Source organism: Sphaeramia orbicularis, chromosome 15 (genome assembly GCF_902148855.1).
Source record: "Sphaeramia orbicularis chromosome 15, fSphaOr1.1, whole genome shotgun sequence".
Lineage (NCBI taxonomy): Eukaryota > Metazoa > Chordata > Actinopteri > Kurtiformes > Apogonidae > Sphaeramia > Sphaeramia orbicularis.
In genome coordinates, this window is record NC_043971.1 from 38,695,092 (window position 1) to 38,709,562 (window position 14,471).

Here is a 14,471-nt window from a genome sequence, read left to right on the forward strand (position 1 = left end):
AGCAAAACGCTTCCGGAATAAAAGTAGTTCAACTTTACCTACTTTCAGTCACTAAAAAAGAAAAAATAAGTCAAAAGTGATCGTTGGCTCAAGTTGTCAAGATACAGTAATAAGTCAAATATTGAAATTCTACAGGAAGAAATGAGAGAGTGATTATTAGTTGAAAGGATATGTATGTGTCTGAGCTACAGGTTCTGAGAACACATTCATCTATGCTAATGTTTGGATAGAACATGCCCTCTGTCACATATAGTTATGGAAAAAAATTATTAGACCAACAAAAGTCATCAAAAACAATGGTTATGCAATCCAGTACTAACCCCTGTGTGTGACACGTGACTAAAACAGACAGAAAAGAAAACATGGAATGTTTAAAAGCACTGTTTTTGTCAGTACAATGCCATAGCTATTGATGGAAGAACTGAAGTGATTTTGGTTATTATCAAGAAAACATGGAAAATGGATACATATCAGCTCTGAAATTAAACTACTATGAGCTATTTTTGTTATTATCATTATATTTGTCCAAACAGATTTCCCTTTAGTTGTACCAGGCATTAAAATGAACAAGAAATTACAGAAAAATATTATACACTGTTTCATTTCATAAGCCACGATGAGCATTGATCCAAGTCATATGGAGCCGCTTTTATAATTGTCAGTGTGTGATACTTTTATCATGTCTCATATTTTTTACCTGAGGAACCAAAGATGCCTCTAAACTGTGTAAACAACACAGAAAACTTGTTATATTTGTGGTGAGGTAACCTTTACATCACAAAAGTGCAGTATAACTGCTGTTGTGAAAAAGGCCTATCGTCTTTATTTTGGATGTAAAACAGGGCATCAGGACAAGACTTGGGCCCCACATTATTGTTTTAACACATGGGCAACAATATGTCACTGAATATACACTTTTTTCATTCTCATCTGGATTTTTTTCCCACTGATCTGTGGAGTTTTAAGTGATGAGCATGGGCAGTGATTTCACCAGGACATTGCAGCCATGGAGAAAAGGTATCAGAGAAAATGGAATCCATCTATGCTACTGTTGAAATATGTCAAGGGATGATCCTGACGCTGTGTACAAGAGACAAGCCACAAAGCACCATGTACAGACTGAATAACTGTTGTTTTAAGTGAAGTTTCAGTTTGTATTTTCCTAATACATTTAGTTCCAATAAGTCATGAGACTTCTTTAGTTTAATCCTTGCCAGAGTAGCACTTGGACACTTCAGATAGAAGAATTCTTTCAAACGCAAGATTTATGTACATGTATATACATAATAAAACTGTCATTAAATATCTTGGAAACATTAGCCAATCATCAGTTTTATCATTTGTTTTCCAGTTCATCTTATCAAAGAATGTAAGATTCAGCCAATTTCATCTCGGAAGCAGACAATTTCCAAAAATATGTAGAACAGTGCTATTCTTTAAGATATCTAGATAACATTGGTGCTTTAATCCTAGGTTTAGGATTAAAGTTAAGACTAGATCCTAGACTAAATGATTGTCACCTTATGTTCTCGAGGGGTATTGCAGATAGGATTCCTACCTAAACCCATTAGGTTGTACTGACATAAAACAATCTTGTAGTTTTAAGGATTTTGTAAGTCATATTCAAACTACATGATTTAAAAATGTTTAACCACTAAACATGGATTAATATAATAGAAGCTACATGTTATACTTACATTGTTACCACAGACACCCATGTTGCTTTTTTGGAGTGTTGGGTGAGGGAATAATAGAGTACAAACGGGTGTGTTTGCATTAACTGTCTTTTATATTTCCATCTCTGCACAGAAAATATAACATACAGTAAATAAAAATAATAATAACAGATGACGCTGTGCTTGGTTCGGGGGGGGGGGGAGACACCGTACAGTGAAAGTGAAACTTAAGACGCTTTACTAATTCCTCTATGTCTCCTGTGATTGTGCACCTAATTTCTTATTCCATACCTTCAGAAACTTTCATTTGAAGGAGCAGGACGTTTGTTGTCCGTACCGGAACCGGCCTGGTGTTCGCTCTGCCGCGAGATTCAGAAGCGTTGCTAAGTAGCGTATCAAATATGTAACAGTCCTGCAAATGAATCACATGCTGTGTGGACAAATGTTTGAGCATATTGGAGGTGTTTCCTCCCTGTGAAGAAATGGAAGCTTTGCAAGTGTTCCAAGTGGCCCTGGTGTGGACCGTTTCTGCCTCAACGCCATGTTGAGCCGCATTATGTAATAAACTCCCATTATGTAATAAAAGTTCAAAATGTAATAAGAATGTCATGTCATCTTGTAATAAAGCCGCGTTATGTAATAAACTGACACATTTTGTAATAAAGTACGTCAACGCATTTTGACACATTTTTATTTTTTTTTAAAAATGTAATTTATTTATTCATGAATAAATAAATGAGCACATATCTGTTTTACTACAGAATTTTCTTTCCTGTACATATGTGATTTTACTTTTGGTTTTCAGGGTATTTTTTTTTTTTTTTATTCTTTTTCTTATTTTCATCGTGGGTTTGGTTCTTGTACACCTTGTTCAAAAAAAAAGAAAAATGCTAAGTGTGGCTCTGAATTCAGGTTGTTTTTGGTTTGTTTTTTTCTTGACAGGACAGTGACTATTATATTTTTCTGTCAGATTTGTACTGCCTGAATTGTTGAGTTTGTCTTTGTTGTGCCATACTTTTCAATAAAAATATATATAAAAAAAAAAAAAGTAACAACATGGTTCATTATGTAATAACAATCCAAATTAATATAATTTCAGAGCAATTTAGAAGAAATTAGTCACAGGAGCTACAGGTAATGTAATCAGAACTTTAACTACACAGTTTAAAGATGAAAATAAAAATGTGTCAAGTTCATTTTGTAATAAATTTTTCAAATTGTAATAACTTACTACATAATGCAAAAAAATTTACTACATAATGCATTGAAGTAGTTTATTACAAAATGCGTCAGTTTATTACATAATGCGGCTTTATTACAAGATGACGTGACATTCTTATTACATTTTGAACTTTTATTACGTAATGGGAATTTATTACGTAATGGGAATTTATTACATAATGCGGCTCAACAACGCATTATATAGTAAATTTTTTTCACATTATGAAGTAAGTTTGTACAACTTGAGAAATTTATTACAAAATGCACTCGACACATTTTTGTTTAAAAAAAATGTAATAACATGGTTCATTATGTAATAACAATCCAAATTAATATAATTTCAGAGCAATTTAGAAGAAATTAGTCACAGGAGCTACAGGTAACGTAATCAGAACTTTAACCACACAGTTTAAAGATTAATTTAACACATTACATTTTCCTGAAAATAAAAATGTGTCAAGTGCATTCTGTAATAAATTTCTCAAATTGTAATAACTTACTACATAATGCGAAAAAAATTTACTACATAATGCATTGAGGTAGTTTATTACAAACTGCGTTAGTTTATTAGATAATGCGGCTTTATTACAAGATGACGTGACATTCTTATTACGTTTTGAACTTTTATTACATAATGGGAGTTTATTACATAATGCGGCTCAGCACGCCATGTTGGCTACGTTCTGACCAAAACAATGCAGCATGTGTGACGTCATCACGCGTGCGCAACAAAGGTGGAATCGGTAAGGGTCAAAACACGGTATTCAAAATCTCTGACAGGACATTTTAGAGACAATCTGACAGATTCATGTTGCTAAATGACCCACGTTTTTACTTTTAAATTCATTTTTGCTTTAGTTGAACCATAAGGGATTATCCAAAACAAGGAGCTGCTTTATACTGAAATAAATGTTGGAATGGCAATCAATTAAAGTTCACTCTCTGACAGGACATTACTGTGTTTTGACCCATAAGAAGAATCGTTAAGCAAGCAGGCAAACGATTCCAAGGAATCAAGCTACTGGGAACGGTTCTCAAAAAGAACCGGTTCTCGATTCCCATCCCTAAGGCAAACCAATATTCCCATCATTATCCAATTTCTGGAGTAATCCGATTATTCCAGTGATCATGTGAACAGGATAATCTGATAGGCTTTATCCGACAATGACTGTAATCTGATTATGAGATTTTTGGTGGTTTTTTGTTCATTTTGTTGCTTATTTTCTCCATGTTATTTATTCTTTTTGTAAATTTTGTTAGTTGTTTTAATTCATTTTATGTACAGGGTGACACAAAAAAACGGGAACTTTTTAACAATCCAATAAAACCAAGAGTGATGGAAGAAAAATATTTTATTCATAGTAATTGAAACCTTAAAACATGACATTTAAGAAACAATGATGGAATTTTCATTTTTTTAAAATTACAGGGTGACCCAAAAAAAACGGGAATTTTTGAAGTGCGTATTGGCAGACATGAGCAAGTGGCAGCACTGCGAGACAGTGACCTTGAGCAAATAAACACACCCCCATTTTAGTAACCATTGGCGGCTGTGCAAGAATTGTTCAGTAACCGTGTGATCTCAAGATTTGGTAACGTTCCCTGGCCCCCTAGATCGCCAGATTTGTCCGTTTGTGATTTTTTTCTTGTGGGGCTATCTCAAGCGTAAAGTGTACACGACTTGACCTAGAACTCTGGATGAGTTAAAACAGAGAATTCAGGATGAAATTCACAGTATCCCAGCTGAGATGTTGCAGCGGTCAATGAGGAATTTCAACAGCAGATTTCAAGAATGTATTCGTACAGGAGGACGCCATCTACAGGAAGTAATTTTTAAAAAATGACAATTCCATCATTGTTTCTTAAATGGCATGGTTTAAGGTTTCAATTACTATGAATAAAATATTTTTCTTCCATCATTCTTGGTTTTACTGTATTGTTAAAAAGTTACCGTTTTTTTGTGTCACCCTGTATTATTTCATTGGTTTTCATTCATTTTGTTGCTTGCGTTGTATATTTTTTCACATTTTGTCTCCAAAACTGAAGAAAAACTGACTTTTTCAGTAAAACATTAACTGAACATAAAACAAGTGTCTTCATCCACTTTATTAAACTCCATGGGTTTTACTGGTGAATCAATGGTGCAGAAGTGGGCGATGTTTCCACGTTTATTACTGAGCTTCTGAACTGGGTCATATCTGAAAACCATAAAAAGACGACAAACTGCATTTTAACTCAATTATTTACATGCATTGATAAGATTAGTGGTTCAACAGGTATTAAACATTTTACATTAGTGATAGTTTTGGTCGATGGGAGCTGTTTGGGTCTTTAGGTTTAAAATAATCCAAGTTTCCAATCATTAACCCTTTCATGCATGAATTATGAGAACCTTAGCTGAGATTTTATTCCTGAGGGTTTTTATTCCTCTGAAAAAAACAATGCAATTGAATTTTTTTATTGAACCCATTTTTTATGAAGGTAGACTATAAAACCATAAAAAATACATTCAATAAAAAAAATTTAAAAAAAAAGATTGCGATAAAAAACCCTTTTCAGTCGAAGAAAAAAAATTGTTGAATGCCAAAAAAATATTTAACATCCCAAAAATTGCATATGAACACTTTTTTCTTTGATTCAAAATGTTTTTTGTTTTTTTGTTTTTTATTGAAAATATTTGTTTTTGGTTTGTATATGTAGCATAGTAAATGTACTGTGGTTCATTCCACTACTAGAAAACAGTCAAATAAAGCAATTTTGGGTGATTTAATAAAATAATCAGAAATATAATTAAAAGTTTAAAAAAAATAAGATGAATAAAAAAAAAATTTTAAGATCCAAAAAGTTGCATTTTAACACTTTTTTTTTTAGTGTTTTTTTTTTTTTTATTGAAGCGAATTATTTTTTATTGATTTTTTTTTTTTTTTTGTTAAAGCAATAAAGAAACAAATCCACCATCATAATTTTTCATGGAGTTTCAAAATGTCCACTCCGCTGGACACCATGTGTTTAATTTTTGAAGCAAAGAATGCAATATCAGAAACTATAAAATCAAAACATTTTTAATCCAGCTAATCTGATGTTTTCTCACATTTTATCATATTCCCGATTTTTATTATCAATTGCTTTACACTCAAACCTGTCACTGCAGATCAGGTTTATCAAGAACAGCAAAGTTACAGTGACGGTGTGAATGTCAGGGTATTATTATGGGATGGTGCAAAAGTGTCCACTGTGTTGGCTGATATGGAACTAAAACAACAAAACCCATGAATACACAAGAGAACAGATGTAGAATAGCTGTTCACTGGAGTGACCAATATGCATGAAAGGGTTAATCTGACACTGAAATCTGACCATTTAAAAAAAAAAAAAAAAAAAAAAAATCAGTCAGGATGTGTTCAACAGGTTGGTTATTTTAAATGACATTAAACGTGATGGACATGTTGGCAGATTTAACTGATACATCTGTTCCGAATAGATAATAAGACCAATAATCTTCCAGGTTACATGTAGTTAGGCTGGTGGTGATGATGGATCTTTGTGCTCCGTCTGAGCTTTTATTGGTTAATGAAGCAGACGCTGCTGTGTGGTATCAGCACAGTCTCATCTGTCCTCACGCTGCTTCATATGCATTATGTTTGAAATAGGCCCAGAGCTATTACCATGTTAGCAGGTTCGTTTCATCTGTGGCTTTAATATCAGTGTTCTCTAAATTAATTTCCATTTTCTTTTTATGTGAATCTGTGCCTCCTAAAATTTGGGGGTGGTGGTGGGGGGGGGCGAAGCAGACAAGATTTAGCTCTTTTTAAGAAAAGTGTCAGCATTGCAAAAACAAGTACAGTGAGTCATTCCCAAAAACCATAAGACTGCAAATAATTGACATGCAAATCTGGAAATAAATATTCAGTGATGTTTTAAAATGATCCTCTCAAAGTCATATGTCAAATTGGTGGAAAAAAATGTGTCATTACTTTGTTTCTTAGCAACGACTCTCACTCTAATTACGCCCCCCCAGAATATTTGCTTGCATGACGTCCCTATTTAAATACATAATATTTACAGAATAGAGTGTGTTTTGACATAAGGACCCAGTGTGAAATTTGTGGCAGTTCTCAATCAAATTTTTCTCTTTCTCCTTAAGTGATTTATCACCATTTATTCTAATATTATCTTGTGTAGTTTGTGTTTTTTCAGTGAAAATCTGGTATTTTCTAGTATTTAATTTACTAATCGTAAGTGTTAAGGAAACTTAACATGGTCATATTTTGCTAAACCCACTTTTTTTTAAATAAACATTTATTTATTATTTTTCATTCATACAAAACTTTAAACATCATGAACATCTTGAACATGGCAGAGAAAAAATGAATATATAAATAAATAAATGAAAGAATAAATGAAAATAAATATATATAAATAAAGCAAAATAAATACATAAAATGAAAATAAATAAAATAAATCTCAAAAAGATGTGACAAACATTAATCTGATAGCATTATATAGAAACAGCTGATTAAATAACATAATAAATAAAACTTAGGTATAGAGTTGAAATCATTCTATACATGTACATTCCCACATCAAACAAAATGTCCCAATTTGTCACTTACTCACTACCCCTTCATTATCACCACTCTTAATTAAATCCAAAAACATCTTCCAAATGTTATAGAATTCCAAAGTTCTCTTTTTAACCATATATGTCAGTTTCTCAAGAGCCAAACTAGAGGTTAAATTATTTAACCAGAAGTCAAAAAAGGGGCGACCAATATTTGTCCAACACAAAGCGATACACCGCTTAGCTTGTAATAAACATAAATCAACCATTTTTCTTTCTTTAGCAGATAAAGAGCAGTTTACAGGATAAATGCCCAGTATACATAATTTAGGACACACAGGTATCAGACAAGATGTAATCTGGGAAACATATTTCCACACAGAATTCCAGAATTTTTGAATCTCGTCACATTTGCACAAACAGTGATATAATGAACCCAGATGATTATTACACTTGTAACATAGGTCTGGTATATTAGGATCGAATTTATTTAATTGTACTGGGGAGACATAAGTTCACATTACCCAGTTAAATTGTACCAACCTTTAACGGGTATTGATGGTTCTAGTGAGTCATTGAACAAATTGTACTCCATTCACTTAATGAAACGTCTGTTCCTAAATCTTTTATCCACTCTTGTGTCTTACTATCAGAATTATCATTATGATTATCAATATGTTATAAAACTGTGATATTAATTTTTTGTCAAAACACTTCTTAGTAATGTAAGTTTCTAATGTGGACAACGGAGGTTTCTGCACCGAGTTCTTAAGTTGTGCTAGAATAAAACTTCTGAGTTGTAAATATTTAAAAAAGTGTTTCAGTGGAATGTCAAAATTAGCCTGTAACTGTTAAACCCACTTTTATTCGTTTTTGGTTCATTTATTTGTGTATCTGGACTCTAATAGTTCATATAGTTTGAATTTGAACCCTCCAGGTGCTGCAAAGCTATCTTTATATTCATTCTGGCAAAATAGAGTGGATTTCTACAACCCGTTTTCATTCCCTCTTAACCCTTTCATGCACACTGGTCACTCCAGTGGACAGTTCTTCTCCAGCTGTTCTCTTGTATATTCATGGGTTTTGTTATTTTAGTTCCATATTAGCCGACACAATGGACGCCTCTGCATCATCCCAAACACTGCAGTTCATACCATTACTGTAACTTTCCTGTCCTTGATAAACCTGATCAGCAGTAAGATATGAGTGTAAATCAATTACTAATTGTTATTAGACTGTAATTAACAGTTGATTTTTTTTTTTAATCAAAAAGTTGTGGGTTTTTTTGTTGCATATTATCTGAGTGAGTAATAACTACTATTATTGTATGTTAAAATGTGATAAAACATCAGATTAGCAGCATTAAAAATGTTTTTATTTATAGTTTTCACATAGTATAACAGTAAATTCATGTTTCTTTGTGTCAAATTTTTTTTTTTTAATTTGTTCTGTCATGTGTACATATAACCTGTGCTGCTACTCATTCTGTTTGGGTGCTGCCTCTTGGCCAGGTTGTTATTGTAAATGACAATCAGTTCTCAAGTAACTTACCTGGTTAAATATTAAAAAAAAATAAATAAAGCATGGTGTCCAGCTAAGTGGACATTTTTATAACTCCATGAAAAATAGGTTCATTAAAAAAAAAAAAAAAAATCTACATCACATTTTTTTCATGCCTAAAGAAGAATAAAAACATTCAGGGAAAAAAAAAAAAATCTTGATTAAAATTCTCATAATTCATGCATGAAAGGGTTAATTTGTTACATCTATAACTAGTTAAATCATGACATTATTCATGACTTTATTTTTTATAATTATGTTATTTTACTAGTCCGGCCCACTTCAGACCAAATTTGGCTGAATTTGGCCCCTGAACTGAAATGAGTTTGACACCCATGATGTAGATGTTCATAAAAGCTCAGAGTAAAGTTGAGGTTTATTATGTTAAAAATACAGAAAACTGAAGCAAAATCTATCATTAACTGAACATAAACCCAGTGTGTCCATCCACTGTCATTGATCCAACTCCACGGGTTTTACTGGTGAATCAATGTCAAAGAAGATGACGGCGTTTCCACGGTAACTACAGCCTCTGAACGTCCAAATGGGTCATATCTGATGACCATGAAAAGACGACAAACTGCATTGTACACCAATTATTTACAAGGGTAAGTAGATCAACAGGGATTAAACAGTTTATCTCAGTAGATGGTTTTGGTCGATAGTGGATGTTTGGGTCTTTATGGGTTAAATCACATCTTCTATGCTGCGATTGCAAACACAGCAGATGCACTCTGGAGGAACATACTTTCCACGTAATCACACCTAAAGCTCTTACAGTCATAACAAGACTTAGAATTTAAACTGCCCGGCTGAAGGCTTTTGTTCAAGCGCTGTATTTCTTCATATGTGAGAATATGTCAGGCCCACCTCACCATATACTGCTCTCATCCCTTGGGTAGAGCAATGCATAACAAAAAAGAGAGTGTGTGTGAGGTAAATTTATGAGCCAGCCAACCTGGCTGTGCCTGCAGGCCTGGTGCAGATGACTTTCCTGTGCTCCTGGGAGGAATTATTCTGACAGGGCAGTGCAGGGATGCTGAATGGTGCATAAACAAACGGCTGGAGGAAGAGAAATAGGAAGGAGGAGGAGGAGGAGGAGGGACTGTACCATAGTAACATTAAAAATGCAGAAATTAGCGTCAGTTTACTTTTACTTGCTTGTTGCCTTTTTAGCATTTCCTCTTACTTTAGACATCAGTGTAAACAAAAATGACCTGTTTATCAGAATTGGGGTGTCCATAGTCAACATGAAATCTTTTCTAAAACTGTGCAGATGTGCGACCAATCAATAAGGTCTGTTTAATGTTTAGATTTTTTTGAATTCACCCTTTCATGCATAGTGGTCACTACAGTGGACATCTATTCTACAGCTGTTCTCTTATATATTCATGGATTTTGTTGTTTTAGTTCCATATCAGTCAACACAGTGTATGCTTATGCACCATCCCATATACTGCTATTCATTGTTCTTGATAAACCTGATCTGCAGTAACTTGTTTGAGTGTAAAGCAATTGATAATAAAAATCGGGAATATGATTAAATGTGAGAAAACATCAGATTAGCTGCATTAAAAAAAGTTTTGATTTTATAGTTTTCACACAGTATATTATTTTCTGATATCGCATTCTTTGCTTCAAAAATTGAACACATGGTGTCCAGTGGAGTGGACATTTTTGAAACTCCATGAAAATTATGAAGGTAGATTTGTTTCTTTATTGCTTTAACCAAAAAAAAAAAAAAAAAAGAAAAAAAAAAAAAATATATATATATATATACATATAAATATCTCTCAAAAATAATTTGCAATTCATTGTTCTTGATAAATCTGATCTGCAGTAACTTGTTTGGGTGTAAATCAATTGCTTATTATTGTTGTTAGACTGTAATTAACAGCTTTTTTTTGTTGTTGTTTTTTTTTTTTTTTTCAGAGTTTTTTTTTTTGCATATTATCTCCATGAAGTGAGTAGTGACTAGTATTAGAGTATGTTAAAATGTGAGAAAATGTCAGATTAGCAGCATTAAAAAAATAATATTTCATAGTTTTCACACAGTATATCAGTATATATGTTTCTTTGCTTCAAAAATTAAATGCACGGTGTCCAGTTGAGTGGACGTTTTTGCAACTCAAGTAGGTTCATAAAAAAAAAATTCAATCACATTGTTTTTTTAATGCCTAGAGGAATTAAAACACTCAGGAAAAAAATATCTTAAGGCTCTCATAATTCATACATGAAAGGGTTAATATCAAAGTATCTATCTATCTATCTATCTATCTATCTATCTATCTATCTATCTATCTATCTATCTATCTATCTATCTATCTATCTATCAATCACATTTTGGGACATGGTACAACACAGCATATTTTATATAATACTAATATAATATATAAGTTCCTTATTTGCTTTTTCAAATTGATTTCTTTGTTAATTTGCTCTGAGATAGTAATAAACAATTCCACATTTTCAGTGCTCTATATATTCCTGTGCACTAGGGCGGGGTGGGCCCCTTCTTCAGCCCAGGAGTTTCATGCCTAAACTGGCTCACTTTTTCCATGGAGGAGGAATCTGAATCAATGAAACAGCAGCTAGCTCTTCCAGTGCCTTTGTATTGGGTATAAGTTCAGGTACATGTTGATAAGTTAACAGAAAACCCATTGACCGTTTCTCAATACATGTTCTTGTCTGTTCTTTCATTCTTGCATCCACATGACATGTCATCAGTCGCGGCCCAAGTACTGTTCCAATAGCAAGTTCGCATAAACTAAGAACGAATGGAATACCCAGATGTTGTTCTTGTCGGCTAGCTTAAACCTAGGATGCACTGGTTGGTGACGTGTGTAGACTTTGCTGGGAAATAATTCACAAGATGCAGTTCGTGCTGGCCCAGCTTTGAGCCCGCCACTCGGGTGGGAGCCGGGCAGTCGTTAGCCCAGTGGTTCCCAACCTTTTTTGGCTCATGACACCATTTTAACATCACAAATATCTGGCGACCCCAGACATTCAAAATGGAGACTTTTTTTTTTTTTTTTGGGTAAAATTAGTTTTTGATCATGTAATAGTTTGCTGTACTATGTTGCAAACAAACGTTAGTTTTAGATGACATTTAGTCTATATAATGTATATTATTATGGATGGAGGCAGTAAAGCCAGGTGTAGATTACTGCAAAAAGTGATAATTTTATTTTCCTTGGTCAGGATATGTACAGTCAGTCCAGCTTGGATTTACAAGGCTGACAATTAATACTGAACAAACAAGAACTCAAACTATGAATTATGAAAGAGCTGCAGCATCTGAAACTGACCACAATGAACATTTGAAAGATAAACAGTACCACAGTGCTTCAGTTTCAGACTCAGTTTGTCATGTCTTTTATATATTGTGATTGTCTCTCAACTCACCATATATTTTTTATTAGTATTTTTTTTATCAATTACAGGAGGTCCTCGGGTTACAAACGAGTTCCGTTCCTACGCTGGCGACGTAACCCGAATTTCCGCGTAAGTCGGAATTAACCCTTTAATACCCCCTAAATACCTACTACTAGGTGGCTGGAGAAGAAGGAGGGGAAGCTGTGAGAGCTACTGCTGGGGAATCCGGATTATCTGGAGGGGTAGCAGGTGCAGGATCTTCTGTAGACGTTGAAGGTACGGGTTCTACTGGCCTCTCCACCTTGGTGAAGTACTTGGAGATGTGTGTCTGGAAGGAAATCTTCCTCTTTTCCTCCCAGATCTCACGGTAGCACCGTACACTGTCCATCACTCCCCTTGAAGCTTTTGAAAATCATTCCATGTTGGGATCCTCTGCGGACGAGACTCAGGCGTCGTAAAGTTGAAACAGCGTAGGTCGAGTACCATGTAACCTGAGGACCTCCTGTACTAGAAATTTCAGGCGACCTCATTTGAATTCCAGGTGACCCCACGTGGTGAGCTGTGCCCGACTGAACCGATGAAATGTATTACAGTTTTGAAAAATATACAAAATGTATAAATGACATGTAAATACTAGTACAAATGTATTGAAATCAAATCAGTGACACTGGTGATTTGAGGGAAATACATTAGGGAGCAGATGACAGAAATACAGCAGAGACAGCGAGGAAAGTTCACAAGTACCAGCTGTTAAATTACAGATAGACTTGCATTCTTTGGGAGTATGTTCTCTGAGACTGTTCTTACCAAGACTGTACGCCGCGTTCTTTCTATTGAGAAACAGCCATTAGGTGTGGCATCGAGGGTTCCGGTAGGCAAATCCACTAGGTTTACACTAAACTCTTCAGTAGCTTCATTGTCTTTAACCTGGCCTTTTCAGCTCCACCTGGCCTCTTCCTGCCCTCCATCACCACCGACTCACTCATGCTACCGCCCCAGAAAAGACGACTCATGGACCAAACCAATAAACATTTGGGACGGAAAAATTCCCTCAAGTGATAGAACCCATCGAATCTACTGCGATGTAAGAGCTGAGGTGTCACATGAATGGAGAATGAATGCAAGAAGATGATTAGAGAAGTGACAGATAAGTGTCAAAATTATTTTCCAGTCAATCCAGATTGACACGAGCCAGCCCATCAGGAATCCTCCCGATTAGCCACTTTGCCATGCCTGTGCATTTGAAAAAAATGAGTATGTCCCCTGCCTTCTGTTGTTTCCCTATCTATTGACATATGGATAATTTTGTAAATTGCTTTGTAGTTGACAGTATTGATAATGATGGGATAGAAAGGTTGTAAAATGTTTCCATGTTGCAGATGTTTAGCAGTAAACCTTTTCTTAATTTTTAACCTAGACGGAGATGCATAGTATTAACATTAGTGCCATGTAGAACCACCTTGCATTATTACTATTAATCTGTGGATGTTTATTTCCAACACCAAGACAATATCAGTGCATCGCTCTCCAATAAATGAAAGATACATATGAAACAACGACCGCTGCAACATAGGTCACCAATGTTGGAATGCAGGATGACTTGATGTGATTCAATACTGTGTGATTCATAGTGGTATAAAATGATATGAATTATATGCAAATCTATATGGGATTATTTCTTAGTGCCTTTTCTACTTGTTTCCCTCATCGTGCAACTCATGTCCTATTTACTCCGGAATAGCATTACCTGTGGACCCCCTGCCATGTGTGTTTCATGTGGTGCATTCATCCAGGATAAGAAAATCCTGCTTATTTTGCTTGAATTTCCTCATTTCTTGGTTCTGATGAAAGGTATAAAAATGTTCCTCAATGCAGCTGTCATCCATCACATCATCTTCTGAAATTTTGCTCCTCTTCAGGATTTAGGTTCATCCCTTCGGTGAATTTCCATCCTATATCACACAACAGGAGCCATCTTAATTTCCATCTAGAACCGTTTTTAAACTTGATCACCATCAGTCAGCCTCCATATAGTCCTTGACTAGGACGAAGAGTGAATAAATGCATTGATGAACCAA

At 34.5% G+C, this 14,471-nt stretch overlaps 1 long non-coding RNA gene across 1 annotated transcript; it reads left to right on the top strand.

Annotated features, from left to right (window-relative positions):
• Positions 1 to 4,589: 4,589 nt before the first annotated feature.
• On the top strand, positions 4,590 to 12,806 carry LOC115434400 (uncharacterized). The gene is made up of 3 exons (XR_003937515.1): positions 4,590 to 4,599; positions 5,217 to 5,218; positions 12,643 to 12,806. It is a non-coding gene; the product is annotated as an uncharacterized LOC115434400 (long non-coding RNA).
• Positions 12,807 to 14,471: the final 1,665 nt, after the last annotated feature.